This window comes from Ictidomys tridecemlineatus, chromosome 3 (assembly GCF_052094955.1).
Source record: "Ictidomys tridecemlineatus isolate mIctTri1 chromosome 3, mIctTri1.hap1, whole genome shotgun sequence".
In the NCBI taxonomy this organism is placed as follows: Eukaryota; Metazoa; Chordata; class Mammalia; order Rodentia; family Sciuridae; genus Ictidomys; species Ictidomys tridecemlineatus.
The window spans coordinates 80518702-80537859 of record NC_135479.1 but is presented as its reverse complement, the minus strand read 5'-3'; the positions used below and the strand labels follow the sequence as shown (position 1 = coordinate 80537859).

Sequence of the window (19158 nt, the reverse complement as noted above, 5' to 3'; positions counted from 1 at the left end):
TTGTGAGGATACTTTTAAAACTGTTTATTACCCCCTTAACAGTAACCTGCTTAGGTTTTGTTTTTCAAAAACAAAAACCATAAACTTTCAGGGCTATTATGGCATGAAACTGCCCAGTAGATAATAGTCTTTCCCATCAACCTATCCTCTGAATTACAAAATTCACAGATAGTCTATCACTCACAGGATAATGCCTATTGATATGATCTTTAATTACCAATAGATGACACTGAAATATACGCAGCTGATTGTGTTCATTAAGTCAGTGTAGTTTAAGGCCAAGTCACAGTAAATTGTACCTGTAGAACTAACAGGAGAGAACCAAAGGACTTGAGATGCTTACAACTATAATGTCCATGCACTATTTGAAGTTGTGGAATTGGATAATAGGCTTTGAGGAAGGCTTCATAAAGAAAGAAAGAATGGGTGGGATTTCAAAAATGGCTCAGTGAGTCGCTTAGCAAATTGTTTCCCCAAGAGCCAATGATAAAACTGGATGAAAACTGCCAAAACAAACTTTTTAAAGATTCTGGAAATTGACCAAAAGCATACTACAAAAGGATGAGAATTTATTCAAGAAAATCTACTAACTCTCAGTATTAAAGGGGGAGTCTGTGACATTTTAGCCTGGGACTGCTCCTATCTACTGCCTCCTCTCCACCCTAGCCCCAGCGGGTGTGCCACTCTGTTGGAGAAGTATGATTTTATCTGGAGCAGGGCATGGTAAACCACACACCCAGGACACTGTCAGAAACAATAGAGAGCTCATGGGAAAGATCAGGAGAGACTGATGTCCAGACTAGTCTAGCTCTTGATACTAGTTGAGATAAGCACAAATGGCAGACCAGTCAGACACTTAATAGGAGGATCCAGCAAAGGAAACAACCCAAAGGCAGCCTTTGCAAGAGCCCTTAGACACTAAGTCACCGAAGGTTTGCAAATCTCTCCTAGCCCTGTCTTAGTGAGCTGCTCATTCTCAGCAGATTTCCCCTAATCAGTGCATGTCTAGTACATCACACTATAACTGAACTCGTTATGTTCTCACCTCCTGTGGTCACCCCATATACAACATTACAGGTTGTTGACATTACCTTTTTCATTCCAGACAGGAAAACTAAAGACCATAAGCACTTTAAGGACATGAGATTTAAAAAGTTACACTACCACCAACAGAAGTTAGTAAAAAATGGGTCCTGGAGCTTTGCCAAAATCCATGTACCTGAAAAATGTAGCATAAAATGAACAACCAAAAATTAGTTAAGTTTGAACTGACTGAAGCAAAGACACAGGCTCTTCTTCAATCTTGGTCTTATATGTAGTCACCCTTCCCTTCTTCTACTCCTTTTTTCCTTGAAGTCTTTTAAAGAAGAGAATAATATGGACTCTAGGAAGTCATTCCTGTGGGTTGTCAGGCAGGAGGGGAAACTCCACCTCTTTCCCATGAATGTCCTCCTGGGGTGTGCCCATTACTCTCCTCTGATTCTCACTTTCTGCTCCACCTTCTCATGACTCCTGACAATTAGTTCCGGCTTTTCATTTTATTTGCAGTGAAGGTGACAGCCTGTGCCCAAAATAACCTACTCTTTTAATTGGGTACCTATAAATCTTTGGGGCAATGACCATGACATAGACATAAGCTCCCATTCCCATTACGATCCCAAACCATTAATTATGAATGTTTTCACCTGTACAACACAGGCTTCTTTCCATCATGAAAGGCTACTCATTGGTGTCCCGGAGCCATCTTATTGTCAATTCTGCTGGCTCAAGCTGGTGTGACTGTAAGATCCACTGGAGACACCAGAACATTCCGTGTGCATCAAAGGCTCGGTATTCCCAAGCTTTAAAGGATGCAGAAAGCCTCTGCAGGTTGGCACCAAGCAAACCTGCTCTCTAGACAATCTTTACATGTTCCTGCCTTTCCTGATAGCTTGACATTTGGTTCTTTCTTGGCGGCCAGTCAATTTTAAATCACTAGGAAAAAGAAGGAACAAATCCCCGTGTTTAGACAACTGACATCTTTGCCGGTCAGAACCTTGTGTAATTGTCCTTGTGATAAGGACAGCCAAAAAATGTCCTAGTTTAAAAACATCGCTGACAAATGACCCAACAGGAATTCAAGAAAGAGTTCAAAGCAAAAGCTGTAATCAGGGCTGGCTGCTGTGCCAGGAGCCACCCCTTCCTTCCTCAGGTGTTTTTCTCCAAGACAGACAGCACCTGGGGACCGGGGCAGGCGTGGAAGAACAGTGTCTCTATCAAGGGCAAGCACCTGCGTGAGACAAATTCATCATGGAGACCACATCTGTTCTCTCAAATGAGGAAAAGTACTGGAGGCAGTGTGCTATGGATTTTGTCAGCAGTTCTAACCCAGGTTTGAACCATGGCCCTAACACACCTGCTCAGGGGTCATGGGCATCCTCCTTAGTCTCTCTGAGCATCTGAGTTTCCTTAACTGCACAACAGACTAAATGAGGAAATTTTGGTTAAAACACCCAGAGTTGTTCACATGTGTTTACACGTGTGACTGGCCTTTCTTTGTGCCTTGCCAGAGGCAGGTGCAAATAAAGAACAGCGATCAACATCGATTCCATGCAGATGGAGGGACACATCTTCTTGCTCTTACTGTAAAGTCCAACTACACCAGCAATCTTTTCAGGTCTCCTTTTGCCATTGAACACCTCAAGTTCTACTTTTCTGCTAGGTTGGTATGATTCCCTTTCACTTGCCAATTTTCCTTCTGAGTTACTACATTTTTTTAAAACATTTTTTTTTGTAGTTATACATGGACAGAATGCCTTTATTTTGTTTATTTTTATGTGATGCTGAAGATGGAACCCAGTGTCTCACACATGCTAGGCAAGTGCTCTGCCACTGAGCTACAGCCCCAGCCCCGAGTTACTTCTTGATCCGATAGTTTCACAACAGCTGATCCACACACATCAGGGCCTTCATGGGTCATCATCACCAACCTAAAGAGACTGGGGATTGCTTCAGATCACAAGGCTGCTGGCAGAATACAACTCTCCTCACTTTATGGAATAAAAACCACTTTATGCAGGGCTCTTGTTGTGGTTCAGGTGCAGGGCACTTGCCTAGCATGTGTGAGGCACCGAGTTTGATCCTCAGCACCACATATAAATAAATAAAAAATAAAGGTACATCGACAATTAAAAAACATTTTTTTAAAAAAACACAACACTTTATGGTACAAGATGCCAACCCCCTCCCCTCTGCCCGCCAGCTCCTTTTCCTCTGTCAAGAGATGCCTGGAGGTGATGGGAGCCTCTTCCAGCTAGAACACTCCAGGAGTGAGTCCTGTTCAACTTTCATGCTGACTGATTATACCTGCTGGCAAATCTGTTCCACACACACCCTGGTGGGGACCCTCCCCCCCCCCCCCCCCGCCGGCCACTCTCAGCAGTGCCCATTGCAATTATTACATGACCCATGCATCAAAAGGAAAGCCCTCCTCTGGGCTCACAGGCCAGGAGGCAACCTCTGTGGGGGGATCTGATCTTGCTAGCTACAAAACAGCAGGTAGAAAGCATAAGCCCCGCAAAGACTTTTTTAATTACATGAAGGATTTGTCTCCCTTCCCCTCCTCCCTTGTCTTCCTTCTTTTCTTTGGCTCCTGTCATACCAGGTAGACATTTTCGAATGTATCTGGCAGTTTGAGAACAGAACTAAGACAAAAACAGACCTCCCAGACGAGAGGTCTCCCCAGTTCAGAGCCAGCAACAGCGAAGGCAGCACTACATTTGAAATTCCTGACCTAGAAGGTAATTGAAATCCAACAGTTAATTATGCTTATTTACTGCTGAAAACAGACCCTTTGCATCTTAAAAGCAGAGTTCTTTTTTTTTTTTTCTAATTCAGAAAGTCAAGGAAAGAAAAGCAGTCATGACCACAACCAAATATTACCAGAAAATGCTGCTGAGTTCTCAGCGGCATCTTGACTTAAGATATCCCTGATTTCTTAAAAATATCGATTCTTCTAAAACCAGTCCACTGTTTGTCCTGAAAACACATCAAAAGTTTTGTTACCAACTGGATTCATTCGCTGCTCTCTCTCTCCCAAGTGGCATCTTTTCTTCAGTCCCAAACATAAACATTCCCTCCTGTGTTTGGATCTGGCCGTCCTCTTAACCAGTCCCTGGAGTACATCCCCCACTTCTCTCTGCCTTAAATCTGCTATTAAGATATAACCTTGTAAATGTCTCTTAAATTCTCATCTCTTCTCTTCATTACCCTTGTTTTGCCCTGGCATAGTTATTCAGTGCCATCCTAGGTGACAATTGCTCATAGCCCTCCATGCAGTCTCATGTTTTACTCTTAAATAGTGCATCTCTCTTTCTCTCTCTCTCTCTCTCTCTCTCTCACACACACACACACACACACACACACACACACACACACTCCCCGCTTAATTCCCACCCCCCGTTCTCTGCTGCCTTCACTTTGGTATTTAAGGCTCTCTACAACCCGCCAGCCAAGTGACCTCTCCAGCTCCATCTGCCACCAATCTCACTTAAGTTCCAGCCTGGGGAGCTGATGAACATCCAGGCACACACTGCCAGCCTCCCTTCCTTTCATGTGCACTTTAGTTTCTCCTAAGATGCCTCTTCCTGCTCCTTCCCTGTACACCCTTCCCTGTGTGCTCACCCTTCATCCCAGCCTCTAACTCTGTACACCAGTTACACTGCAATTGTGCAACTGTAACATCTGCAACACCCCAGCACTGATGTGTTCACCATGACAAAAGCATTAGAGAGGTATGTGGAACTTTTCAGCCAGACCCTGGGCCGGAAATGTGCCTGACTTTTTGTTATTAAGATACACAAGGGATATTCTGACCAGAAGTCACTTTTGTCCTAACCAATATATATTCCTTTCCTTCTAGCCCAAATTGCAGGATCTACTTTGGTCTTGCTGCTTCCAAGGACCATGCTTTCTGTCACTAAGGTCCCCCAAAACTGCATTCAGTGCAGTCTAGGCCCATCTGCCTCTCCTTCCTGGTCCCATGGCCCCTTGGGGCTGGTTCTCAGACACCAGGGTGGGTCATTCCAGAACAGCCTGTGTGTTTCAATAGCAACAGCAGCTTCCATGGGAGCAGGCACAAAGCACATGACCTCCACATAAGGATGGGGAGAAATTAGAATGGGGAGAAAAAGAATTATCAATTTAGAAGACAGCAAAAAGAGAGGCTAAAATAGAAAACATCAATAAAGAAAAACATAAAAGGGTGATAAAGAACCTAAAAATAGAAATGCAACTGGACTCTAATATCCAATTAAAGTTAAATATTTCTAGAATGAATTAAAAAATATGTTGCTTGGAAGGCTCACCTAAAACATGGAAAAAGAATTATAAATCTGTATTCGACCATTAATATTACCTCAAAATATGCAAATCAAAAATTGACACAGTTAAGGGGAGAAAACCATTTCCTAGACTCTCACAACACTTACTCTCCTGTGTGAGTTTTTTCCACCTCAATCAGTTCTCCAATTACCCATGGACAACAACTGAGTATCCTTTGATTCTGTTCACCTCTGACACTGTCTACTGAGAGTTAGTGTCAGATCCCACAGACTCTCTGCTTCAGATGCCAATCACAGCCTGTACTTCTGACAACCAGCTATCACTCTGATATTCCCACGATGGATCCCCTCTTCTGATTTGGTACTGTGCCAGAAAGGCTCCCAGAACTCAGGAAGGCACTTTTCTTAGACTTATCGGTTTATTAGAAAGGATTCAACTTAGGAAGGGCCAAAATGGAAATGATGCATAGGGCAAGGAGAGGGAGAGCGTGGTGGGGAGATGTCCATGCCTTCCTTGAGTTTGCCCACACTGATGTGTTCACCGTGACAGAAGCTCACCCAGTCCTCTAGGGATTTTTAAGGAGGCTTCATCACATGTGCATGATCAACTGCTGTCTCAATCCCCAGCCCCTCTCTCCTCTCTAGAGTCAGCTTGGAAGTTCCAAGCTTCTAATCACTGCTTAGTCTTTCTGGTGAACAGCTGACATCCTGAAGCTATCCAGAAACCCATCCAGAATTGCCTTATTAGATAAAAGACACTATCCCCCAGGAAATTCCAAGGGATTTAGGAGCTCCTGTCAGATGCTCCCACCATCCCTATTGCTCAGGAAATTACAAAGATTTTTAGAAGCTCTGTGCCAGGAACCAAGGTCAAAGACCAAATGTTAAAACAAAACACACTCCTAGCACCCCATTTTTTTGGGGGGAAATTACAAGTGTTTTAGGAGTTCTGTTATCAGGATCTGGGGCAGAGACCAAATATGTTTTCCTTGTATCACACATGCCAACTAGAAAAAACAGATCCATCAACAAGAGGAAAAACTGCAGTACATCACTCCTAGTAGTTGACAGAAGATAAAATGTTAGTAAGGATAGAGAAGACAATAATAGATTTTAAATATATAAAATATACAAAGAATATTGAATACAGCAATTAGTGAAATATTAAACAATTCTAAAAACTGAAAAGGCTATAGAAATAGCCTCAGAAAATTACAAAGGGCTGGAATGAAAGATAATGTACTTTTAATGATGCATTTAGAAATTAGAAATATTTTTTTAAATATAACTATAATGAACAAAGAAATGTGGTATAAAATACATAATGGAATACTATTGGGCCTGAAAAAACAGAAGGAAATTGTGTCATATGTGACAACTTGGATGGAGTAGAAGATGTTCTGTTAAGTGAAATGAGCCAGACGTAGAAAGACAAGTGCCATATGATTTCACCTATATGTTCAATTATTGAACATGAGTGGAATGGTGGTTTTTAGGGGCTGGCTGGGTTGTAGGATATGGGGAGATGTTATCCAAAGGATACAAACTTTCAGTGTATCATTATACAAAATATATGTTTGAAGAGACATACCTTGTATACAAATAGAGATATGAAAAATTGTGGTATATATGTATATTATGAATTTTAAGTCAAAAAAGAGTACATGTATAATGTCATAATTTGGCATGAACATACTTTATATATAGAATATGAAAACTTGTGCTGCAAATGGGTAATAATGAGTGTAATGCATTCCACTATTATCATGTATGTAAAAAATAAATAAATTTTAAAAAAACTTTCAGTGTGACAGGAAGACTAAGTTCACAAGATCTATTGTACAATACGGGACTATAATTAATAAAAATGTGGTGTATTCTTGAATATCATTGAGAGCACATTTTAAGTGTTCTCACCACACACACAAAAAAATCAGCGTGAGGTAAGGTATGTTAATACACTCAATTTAGCCATTCCACAATGTACATATGCTTTAAAGAATCATGTTGTATACTGCAAATATATACAATTTTTGGCAGTTAAAATTTAAGAAAGATAACTAGAAAATTCCCACACATATTTAAACATACACACACACAAACATTACAAAATAACTAATAGCCCAAAATGAATTCAGAATTAAAACTAGAACATTCTTAGTACTGAATAAATTCTCACATAAAAACTTGAGGAATGGAGTTAAAACAGTATTTAGAAGGAAGTTATAACCTAACATGTTTATATTAGAAAAGAAGAAAAATTCAAAATTAATGAGGTAGGTGGGTCTCAACTTAAGAAGGCAGAAAGGAAAATAATAAGAAATTGATGGGAAAACAAAAATTTTGAATTTTTTCTTTTTTTAATATTTATTTTTTAGTTTTCAGTGGACACAATATCTTTATTTCTAATATCAACATCTGAAGCTATAAACTTCAGACCTGAAAAGAAGAAAAACACAAAATTAATGAGGTGAGCCTCCAGTTTAAGAAGGTAGAGAAGAAAATAAGAATAAGAAATTATATGTTATATTGTGTGCACACCTGAGTATGTAACAATGAATCTCACCATTAACGTACCATTACAATGCACAAATAAAAATATGGGAAAAAGAAATTGAAGACAAATAAATATATAATACGAACAACCAATGAATCCAATACTGGGTTTGAGTAAAAACTAAGAAACAAAGACAAACCTCTGGTATCATAAGTCAAGGAAAAAGAGCTCACATGAGTAATCATAGGACTTAATAAGAAAAATATAACTATAAAAGCTACAACGAATAAACAAAGATATTTTAAACTTTAGCCCTTAGATGAAATGGATAAATATCTAGAAAAAAGATAACTTACCAAATGACTTACGAAACAGAAAGCTTGAATAGTCCCAGGCCCTTTAAGTAAATTGAACTTTTATTTTAAGAAATTTTTACGAAGAAACCACTAGGTTCAGACAGCTTTTCCTTTATCATATTAGCAAATTCTATGACACAGTGGTAGAACAGAAATTCCAGTCTTACTCTTCCACTCTGGACACAGAGAAAGAACACTCCCTGCTCTTGTGCGACCTTGATCTGTCTTAAGTCCGAGCAGAGAAAGCAACATTGAAGGTCACCACACACATAATGACTAAACAGATTATTAGTAAATAAAACTGGACAGTGGCCAAACTGGGCTTATCATGGGAATCAAAAGCTTGTTTATCAGAAAACTGGGTTCATGTAATTCATCTCAATAATAAAAGAGAAGTCATAATTATATGATCAAATCATTAGTATAGAAAAATGTTTGATAAAATTCAACATTCACTCACAATTGTAAAAACTCAGTAAACTAAGAAAAGAATTTCCTTGATCTGATAGAGTGGATATACCAAAACAAAGAAACCCCTACAAAAAGTTATAAACTTAGTTATATAAATAGTTTTTAAAAGCTTCTTTTAAAGTCAGAAATGAGAGGAGGGTACAAGCTATCACCATGTGTATTCAACATTGTCCTAGAGAACCTGGCCAGGACATACAGATAAGACAAAGAAACAAAGATGCAAAAAAATATAAAGGCAGCTATAAAACAAGATAAATTATTATACAGATTATCCAATACTTAGATTTCTGTATTTCAGATTTTCAAAAATTTACATATACATGAGATTTTGGGGCACAGGACCCAGGTCTAAACTTGAAATTCATTCGTTTCATATACATCTAAATACTATTGCATGTTTATCTATAATTAGGTAATTAAAGATACCATTATCAATAGCAACAAAAAATATAAACTATTTAGGAATGAATTTTTTTAAATGTGCAAAACTCTTTATATAAAATGTGGGGGTTGTTTTTGTTGTTGTTTTTTATTGTTGGTTGATTGGTACTGCAAATTGAATTCACATGCTCTACTACTGAGTTACAAACCAAAATCTGAAATGCTTTTAATTGAATTGAAAGGCACTGTATAATAAAAGACATATATTTTAAAAATTGCTGGGCACGGTGGTACACACCTGTAATCCCAGCAACTCAGGAGTCTGAGGCAAGAGGATTTTGAGTTCAAAGTCAGCCTCAGCAATTTAGTGATCGAGGCCCTAAGCAACTTAGTGAGACCCTGTATCAAAACAAAGCATAAAAGGGTGGGAAATTGGCTCAGTGGTTAAGTGCCCCTTGGATCAATCTCCAGTACCACCACCACCACCACCAACAACAACAACAACAACATGAGGATTGTACCACATAGATAGTAATATTGTGAAGAAGTGGCATGATGATTGATATAGAGGAAGGTTTGACCTGTGGCAGAGATGTGGGAAAGGTGATGACTCACTCCTTGACTTGGGTAGAGTGCATGTAAGCATTCAGGTTTTAAATTCTTCAAGCATTATTTATACATTTTATATTTCTTTTAAATGGAGGCACTGGGTTCTAGCATCAGCACCACATAAAAATAAATAAATGAAATAAAGACATTGTGTCTATCTACAACCAAAAACTTTTTTTTTAAAAAAAATCAATCTTTGCTATATACCAATAATGCACACAATGAAAAAGAAATCAGGAACTAACGATTCCATTCACAACAGTCCCAATAAAATAAAATACCTGGGAATAAATCTAATAACCAACATGGTGAATCTATAATGAAAATTATAGAATTTTAAAGAAAGAAGTCAGAGAAGGCATTAGGAGATGAAAAGACTTCCCATGTTCTTGGATAGGTAGAATTAATAGTTAATAGGGTCACTACAGATTCAATGCAATTCCCCATCAAAATACCAATGACATTCTTCACAGAACTATAGAAAAACAGTCCAAAAATGCATATGAACAAGTAAAAGATCCATAACCAGAGGAATTCTGAGCAATAAGAACAAGGCTGGAGGTATCCCAATTCCTTACCTCAAATTATACTATGGAGTGATAGTGAAACAAACAGCATGATATTGGTATAAAGACAGGCATTTAGAGCAATGGAATAGAAGACACAGAGAGCCACCCACACAGATACAGTCATCTGATCCTTTGACTAAATGCCAAAAACATGTTGGAGTGAAAACAAGCTTTTTAACAAATAATGCTGAGAAAACTGGATAAGATAACTAAAAAAGAACAAAACTAGATCCCTATTTCTCACTCTGCACAAAAGTCAATTCAAAGTGGATCAAAGTCCTAGGAATTAGACCAGAAGCTTGGCAACTGCGAGAAGAAAACATAGGGTCAACACTCTAACATATAGGAATAGGCATCAATTTCCTTAATAGAAACTCCTAAAACACAAGAAATAAAACAAGAAATCAAAAAGTGGGATGGTATTAAATTAGAAAGCTTCTGCACAGCAAAGGAAAAAGAATGTGAAGAGAGAGCCTATAGAATGGGAGAAAATCTTTGCTAGGTACTCTTTTGATAAAGGATTAATACCCAGAATATATAAAGAACTCATAAAACTTAATACAAATGAGGAATAACCCAGACGATGAATGGGCAAATGGACTAAACAACATTTCCCCAAAGAAGAAATGCAAATGGCCAACACATATATGAAAAAATGTTCAACATCCCTAGCAGTGAAAACTATATCCATATTTCATTTCACTACAGTTAGAAAATGGCAAGTATCAAAAATATAAAAATAAGAAATGCTGACAAGGATATGGGGAGAAAGGAATAATTACACATTGTTGGTGGAATTGCAAATTAGTTACAACCACTGTGGAAGTCAGTATGGAGATTCCTCAAAAGATTAGGAATGGAACTACCTTATGAGCCAGCTATTCCACTTAGTATTTATCCAAAAGAACTAAATTAGCATACGTGCATACCAATGTTTATAACAGCACAATTTATAATAGCTAAGTTATGGAACCCACCTTGGAATCCATCAATAGATGAATGGATAAAGAAAATATGGGATATACACATAATGGAGTTCTACTAAGCCATAGAAGAATGAAATTGTGTCATTTGCAGGTAATGAATGGAACTGGAGAACATCATGCTAAGTGAAATAAGCCAGACTCAGAAAGTCAAAGGCCAAATGTCTCCTCTCATAAGCAGAAGCTAGAGAGAAAAAAAAAAAAAGGAGTTAAAAAAATGTATCCCATAGCTGGGTTTGGTGGTGCAGGCCTGTAAACCCAGCAACTGGGGAGGCAAAGGCAGGAGGATCACAAGTTCAGGGCCAGCCTAGACAACTTAATGAGACCCTATCTCAAAATTTAAAAAAAAAAAAAAAAAGAGAGGGCTAAGGATGCATCTCAGTGGTAGGAGCCCCTGGGTTCAATCAGTAGTACTGAAAAAAAAAAAAAAAGCATCTCACAAAATATAAGAGACTAGTATGGAGGATCAAGGGGGGAAGGGGGATGGAAGGGGGATGGAAGGGGGATGGGAGGAGGATGGGAGAGGGATGGGAGGGGGGATGGGAGGGGGATGGGAGGGGGATGGGAGGGGGATGGGAGGGGGATGGGAGGGGGATGGGAGGGGGATGGGAGGGGGATGGGAGGGGGATGGGAGGGGGATAGAAGGGAAAAGGTAGGTACTAGGAATGAAATTGACCAAATCATGTTATGTGCCTGTATGAACATATCACAATAAGTCCCATTTTATATAAAATTGTGATGATGATGATGCAACAATTAAAAATAAATAGAAGGGATACCAGTAGAATAGGGGAAGAGGACCAGGGGAAAGAAGGAAGAGAAGAAAAGGGAAGGTACTAGGGAACAAAATAGAGCAAATTATGTTATATGCATGTATGAATATGTCACAATGAACTCCATACTATTCTGGGTCATTATAATGCACAAGCAAAAATATATCTAAAAAAAAAAAAAAAAGGTCTAGAACAAACTTAACCTAATTAATGCCCAAAGTCCCTAAGCCTGTTGTGCCATCCCATGGAATTCCCATGTTTTATAAATAGAGGTTGACAGAAGAAACTGCTTTTGTAAACCTCGAGAAATGTGACTTGAACAATCATTTCCTTTCTAGAAGAGGTGGCAGCAGCTGCTGTAAAATTCAGGAACCAACCTTTCAGGATACATTCAATGGTAAGTGTTCTCATCTTCACTTTTTAGTTTTAAATGGAAAGGTTTCTAACACGAGGCTGTTTACCTAAATGCTCAGCTGCTTACCTCCACATGCAAAGCACAGAATCTAAAATTGGATCCCAGTTCAGGAATACAAAAGAGGAATCAGCTCAAAAGTGATGAAAAATATAGGGTCAGTCCCAGCTCATCCACTGGTGTTTCACAAGCAATTTGTTTTTAACAGTAAATAGAGTGATTTACTTTTTTTTTTTTTGAAAAGTGTAAATTATGGTGGGTTAAATTATAGTGGAATAAGTTATATTCCATTTGCTTGCCAACACGCTCCCCTGGGTGAGAGAGAGAGACATCTGGTTTCTACCATATAAACCTGCAGCCTGGCTCATCTCTGTGGCAGTCTGTATTTTCCAAAAATGGCTACTGCAAGGGTTTCCCAGAAACTTTCCAACTCCCTACTAAGAAATGGAATGCATTTCCACTCCCATTGAACCCGGATGGCCTCTGGAAGTGCTTCAGTAAATCGATTGCAGAGGAGTGATGCTGTGTGGTTTCCTAGGCTGGGTCACAAAAGATGACAAGTCTCCTGCCTGGCTTTCTCTCTCTTGGGACAGGTAGTGTGGCAGTGTTGGGCTACCCTGAAGCTGGCATTTGGAGAGAACACAAAGAAAGAGATGCCTGAGGATTCTAGCTGCTCTAGTGTTCCCAGTCCAGGGTCCAGACATCCATGGGCTAACTGCAGAGGATTCCATCCCCCGCCTGCCAGCCCCCTGCTGATGCTGAATGGAGCTGAGTGGAGCAGAGAGGAGCTGTCTCCACTGGGCCCCGGCCAGACTGTAGATTCATGAGCCAAACAAACAGGGCCAGTTGCTTTAGGACACAAAGTGTTGGAGTGGTTGGCTAGGCAGCAGCAGACAACTAGATCAACTGTCATATCTGTGAGGAGGACACTGAATGAAAATGGCAAACCCCATCTGCCCCCAAAGGGTAAAAGAATGAGAACTACCAGTTCAAACAGGATGGCTTCTTTAAAAACCAAAATGACTGCACTGTGTTTCACCCCCAAAGAAGCAAGCAGCATCCCTGAAAATTAAATTCGATTTTAGAATTCAAGTACATTTTTCCACCAACCAACAATGATGATGAGTGAATATGCTTATAAATCCGTTATTTACAAAAAAAAAAAAAAAGAAAAAGAAAAAAGCTTCTCTGGTATTGTTGTTTTTAATATTTTCAAAGGATCTCTGAGCTTCAGGTTAATGACCTCTGCTTACCAAGAAAATTTACTCTATTTCTGTATCTACTTTTCATTTTACTCTATTTATGTTGGTATCTACAGGGTTACCTTGGGGATCTTCAAATAAAGTAGAACCAAAATGATATCTCTGGGGTTTACATGTTGCCATCTGCTACTTGATGTCAGTAGAAAGTAACCAGACTTTAGAGTTAAGTAAAGTTCCTGCTCAATTATGTATTGTGTGGCCTCAAACAAGCCATATAATTTTGCTTTTATGGATCTGTAAAATAGGACAAACACCTACCTATCTTGCAGGATGGTTATGGAATTAAATAAGCCACTCTATGTGAATTATTTAGCAACAGGCATATATATAAAATAGGCAATCACAACTTTCCTTTCCTTGTTATCCCTGACTTCTTTGGTAGATGACAGGCTAAAGGAATATGCAGGATCTGGATCTCCCCCAGCTAAAGGAAGCCTTCTCAAGACATCTGGCCCAGCACCCACCTGTGTGATGATCCAGCACAGGGAAGTGGGCCCCCAACCTATATCAGGAATGTCAACAAGGGTGGCTATAAGAGCCCTGTTTCGCATCATTTTATCGTAGTTGTTATAATGGCAAAAATGGGAGACAATTTAACGTTGCATTTCAGCTACCACTTTTTCTCTTGTTACCATGTATGTCAATCAGCAAAGAACTAGTTTTTGTTTGTTTTCACTCCGAGGTCCCTGGGGAGCTTTATGCCACAGAGATATCTGAGCCGATTATTGACCTGCTACATTAAGGAGGAATGTCAAGGAGAAACAAAACAAAATGATAGGTAACCTGTGGGTTTTAGAGGTTCAAACAGCAACCTCAAAATAGAAGCAGACTAAATCAATGGTTATCATGGAGACAGAGAGAACCGGTCATCCTTCTCGATTCTTCTACTTGGTTCACGCTCAGCCTCTAAGTGCACAGTGAAGGTCCTTGGGGTCAGCAAAGCAAGAAACTCTAGAATCAGAGTCCTGCTACCCACTTGCCATGAGATGTTGGAAGTGGCTTTGCAGATTTGTGATCTAAAGATCACTCGGTGTAATGTCCCCAGCCGACAGGTGAGAAGTAAGGCTCAGAACAATTCAAGGATTTTCCTGACATCATACTCCTCAAAGCAGAAAGACTTGGGGCTGGCATCCAAGGTTTCCAGGCTGACAAATGACACTTATACCACGAAGCCATGGCTGGCTTTAAAGTGGTTTGGTTTGGTGGTAATGAGAAAGAAGTACAGTATGCATTCCTACTCAGATTAAAACAGGTTGGTTCAACAGGTTGGTATTTATTTCCCAATTTCCAAACTAGCTTCTTGCCAAGGGAGAAAGGACTGGTTACTGCCTTGGACAAGAGCCCATCTCAGTGCCAAGGCTCTCATTCTCCAGACCTGGAAGAGCCCCATAAGCGCTTTTCAAACTTGACACATTCCAGGACATGGAGGATGAATTTTAATATTATCCTCAGTACTGTCTCTTGCAAATGGCAGATACCCAATAGGAAATAATGGACTTCTGTGCTCTGTCATCTACTGATGACCAGGGTCACTATTATAGAAGGAGTCAAACCTGTGTCAGACCCAAGCCATGTGCAAGTCAAAAATTCTGGAACGTATGGACAGTTTTTTACTTTCCAAGTCACTCCCTACTTACCCACCGGATGTAAGGACTTTTTCATGCTTCCTGTCTAAGGACCAGAGATGTTTCTTCCCTATAGAAGAACCGACCCCAGCATGACTATATTGAAGAACCCTGATTTGCTCCCTAAAAGCTACTTACCTAGGTGAATGGCAAGTGAGTTTTTTTTTTTTTCTGGGCAAGGTATCATACAACTCTGGAGCCAGGAGTAAAGGAAGACATTTTTTTTTTTTCTTTTTCAAATTCACTGAAGTCCACCACATTTGACCTTGACAGAGATGATCTTCATGAAGGGCTAAACTGGAATCTGAACATTTGAATGCTCCACTAAGGTGAAACAGCAATTAGAGCCAAATGTGGAAACTGAAACAATGAGAGAGATAAAGGGGCTCTCCATCCAGGAAAGGGCCACTGATGTCATGGAAATGAGAGAGCCCCAGAGGAGGATGAGGGAGGCTGGCCATCAAGGGTGGCCTGTTTTTATCTGTTGGGAAGACAATGAGGGGTGTATTTGGGAACACGGGTGGAGGGAGGTCCACCAGCAGATAGCTCCTCGCCAGGCATGTTCTAATTTGGCTTGAATTCGAAATTTCCTCTTCGGGGTGTGAACTTGCCTGTAGTCCCTCACTCAGAAAATGAGGTTCTGTCTCTAATAGGGGTTCCCACAGGAGCTCTCCGTCTGAGCAATGGGGAGTCAAGTCCACAGCCTAAAGAAGAGCAGCACTGGCTGGTGTGACCAACGAACTGAATTTCATTTTCAATGTTCAAATTTTCTAATTTTAATTAAAGTAAAATTTTAGATATGGACTCCTTTTGAGGCTCAAAGTCGAGGTTCACAATACACTTTTATTGGACAGAGTTGCTCTGGAGGGTCTAAATAAGAATTTTTTTTTTCTTTGTGGTGCTAGAGATTGAACCCAGGGGTATTACTATGTTACATCCCCAACTTTTTTTTTTTTTTTTTTTACTAAGTTACCAAAGCTGGCCTCAAACTTTCAATCCTCCTGATTCGGCCTCCGAAGTAGCTGGGAGTACACCACTGTGTCCTGCTACATTCTTTTTTAAAGATTATAACTACTGCATATTTTAGTTTCTTACAAACTCACCCTAGGGTACACCACCTGAAAAGCCCAAGGATAATCTTTCTTAATAGAATACACTCTATCAGTAAATTAAAAATTTGCATTTGGTTTGCAAATCTCCCTCCAATTAGGTAACTTATGCCAATCAGTCAGCTTCTGATAAATTCCAAAGTAAAAATGATGCTAGGGTTCCAGACCAGAAAAACTGACTGAACCCTGAAACAAACCACAGAGACCTCTGATCTGAGTCCTGTGGCAGTCTTTCTATGTGTGCATCACCAGAATTTAAATATTTGAGAATAAATATCATGCCTCTTTAGTCTTTTTTTTTATAGGACTCTAAAAAAGAAACCACAATAAAAGAAAGTGGTAAATAATCCTAATACTGCATTCATACTCCAAAGAAGAAACAATTTTAAATTCCCTATGAACATGAATCAAATATAAGGCAAGCAATAACAAATTTATACATACTTCCTATGTGCAAGTAAAACTCTGTTCAACACAGTCCCCCAAGATTGTGACCTCAAACATTGAAAACCTTTGGCCTAAACCGTCCTGACAGTCACCATCACCCTCTGCACCTAGGATCTCACACTACCCTCTAGAAACTGTGTTCAAATGAGATGGCACTCATGCTCACAACACTCTAGGGAGATGACGGGAGGCTATCACCTCCCATTTTCGGATCTGGGTAATTGATTAGTTACAGAGAAGTTAAATTAACACACTCAAAGTTCCAACTGCTCCTGTCTACTCAGATCCTCGGGTGTCATGCTGGAAACTGCCATCCAATGCGAACGGGAGTGAGCCCGGGTCAGAGGGTCTCATGAAGGTTTCATCTCAGCAGCCCACTCTCTGGTCAACTGTGCTTTATTTTCCACCTGCGAATCAGCACTTGATCAATCCAGCAGTGTCATTCATTAACACATCTCTAATTACCACCTTTGCTTTATCAACTAAAATAATGGCATGCTCCGACATAATATTTACATAAATAGAGAATACCTACCTTCAAACTAAGTATTTTTTTCCCACTAAATTACACTATTTTAAGTCTCCATCCATTTTAAATCTGGGTTTATTCCAGAATCTAATTGGAATTCTCCTCCCAGAAGGCCCCATCACATAATCTCCCTGAGTTTAGCCACTCACTCACTCTCCTCCCCCGATTTTTAAATTCACATGGTGTTTAGGATCTCATCTTCTCAGGCCCTTCTCCTCTTTGCAGGATGACCTGTCCTCACACACTGCCCCACCCCTATCCCAGGATTCACCGTGGGCTCCACGCCTTCCTTCCCCAGCTTACCTCTGCTCCACCACCCACTCTGGGCTCCCATGCCCAGGCAGAAAGCGCGTGGAGGCTGGCGTCTTGCTCTCCCCACTCTGTGGTCTTGTTCCAATCAGGGAAACATTCCTATGGCAACCAACAAGCACCACCATCTCACTCCCCTTCCCTCAAAGTTCCGTGTGCATGGCAGACGTTTGGCAAGGACACTGAATTACTTTAACTTGCCTAGCAACTACTAGGCTGCTCCAGCCCCTTGAAAAGGGGTTGGCTTTTTTTTTTTTTTCTCTTATCTTTTCAAACATTCTCAGGGCCTGGCTGATGGTGGAAAGGGCAGCTGCCCAACCAGCCTGTCATGCACAGAAAGAGCTGTCTGTTGGGTAAACTGGAACTTCCTTTTGACCAAAGCCAAAAAATTAAAAAAATAAAACTAAAAAAAAATTGTCCACAGGTCTGAAACAATGGCTTGAACGTGAACAGTTTCTCCCCCTGAGCTAACTCCAGCAGAGAACCTCAGCTCTCCCTGACCCTCAGCTGTAAGAAAGGGTTGATTTATCAATAGCAGCATCTTGTCAAAAAAACAGGTTTATCCATCCATCATGCTGTGTATTTTAGACCCTCCCATTTTAACTGAACAGTCTGGCAACTAGTTATTTCCACTTACAGATTGTATTTTATTCACTAGTTTATTTTGGTAGCAGGAACCAACCAAGTCCCAAGCGATGATCGATGTTGCTGTCCATATTTCCCCTCCAACACACACACAGTGAATTCTAAAGAAGTCCTCAAAGTGTTCTATAACCTAATTTGGGTTTCCTAAAATGAAATGCTTCCTCTAAAAAAGAATCAATACAGGTAGAGCAGCTCAATCAATGACTTGACAGTTTATCAAGCTCTTGGGGTGCTCTGCGTGCCTGAGGCTCTTCTAGAACAGAAGCAACCAGTGGGTGTTAGCTTCTAAAAGCAACCAATGAACTAAACAAGCCAGGTCCTGGAGAGAAAGAGAAGCTACTGCATAAGCATTTCTACTGCTACCTACAGCCACTACCGTTCCACAAGGAAAGAAAGGCTTCCGTTGCAGAAGGGGAGAGTTGCCAATTTAGGAAGGGAACAGAATCAAGAATCAGCAGGTGGACATGTCCATCCTTTACAAGCAGTGAGCAAAAGACCCACTTCTCTATCCTTGCAAACTTTGCATTTCTTCTTTAAAAAACAGTCTTCTTAATCACTTCCTAGTCACTTCCATGACTTTTTAAGGACAAGGACAATACTTGGTCACCAGATCCAACTCCAAAGCTGACACAAAGTGCTCAGTAAGTATTCACTGCAATGAACCTAAGATACAGCAAGGGCTAAGAATGTAAATTTAAAAATTTTGATTCTATTTTCACCTATCATACTTACTAAAATTTCTGTCATATTCAGTGTTGACGAGGATATGGAGAAAATGACATTCTCATACACTATTGTTGGAAGTATAAATTAGTCCACTCATTTTGGAGGATAATTTTGGCAGCATTTAGTGATGCTAA

General features: G+C 40.0%; 1 protein-coding gene across 13 annotated transcripts in view; it reads right to left on the bottom strand.

Moving 5' to 3' along the window:
- Window positions 1-19158, bottom strand: part of Tmem108 (transmembrane protein 108) — a 297680-nt gene that overhangs the window by 194097 nt on the left and 84425 nt on the right. For 3 of the 13 annotated variants that reach the window (XM_078043329.1, XM_013359472.4, XM_013359473.4), the window contains exon 1: window positions 8175-8380. The exons of 5 other annotated variants lie outside the window; for them this stretch is intronic. The gene's annotated coding sequence lies outside the window, so the exon portion shown is untranslated. Of the gene's footprint in view, window positions 1-8174; window positions 8381-17647; window positions 17816-19158 lie in introns of those variants that run through there. 5 more of the 13 variants (XM_078043330.1, XM_078043331.1, XM_040269812.2 and 2 more) reach the window with 4 other exon arrangements.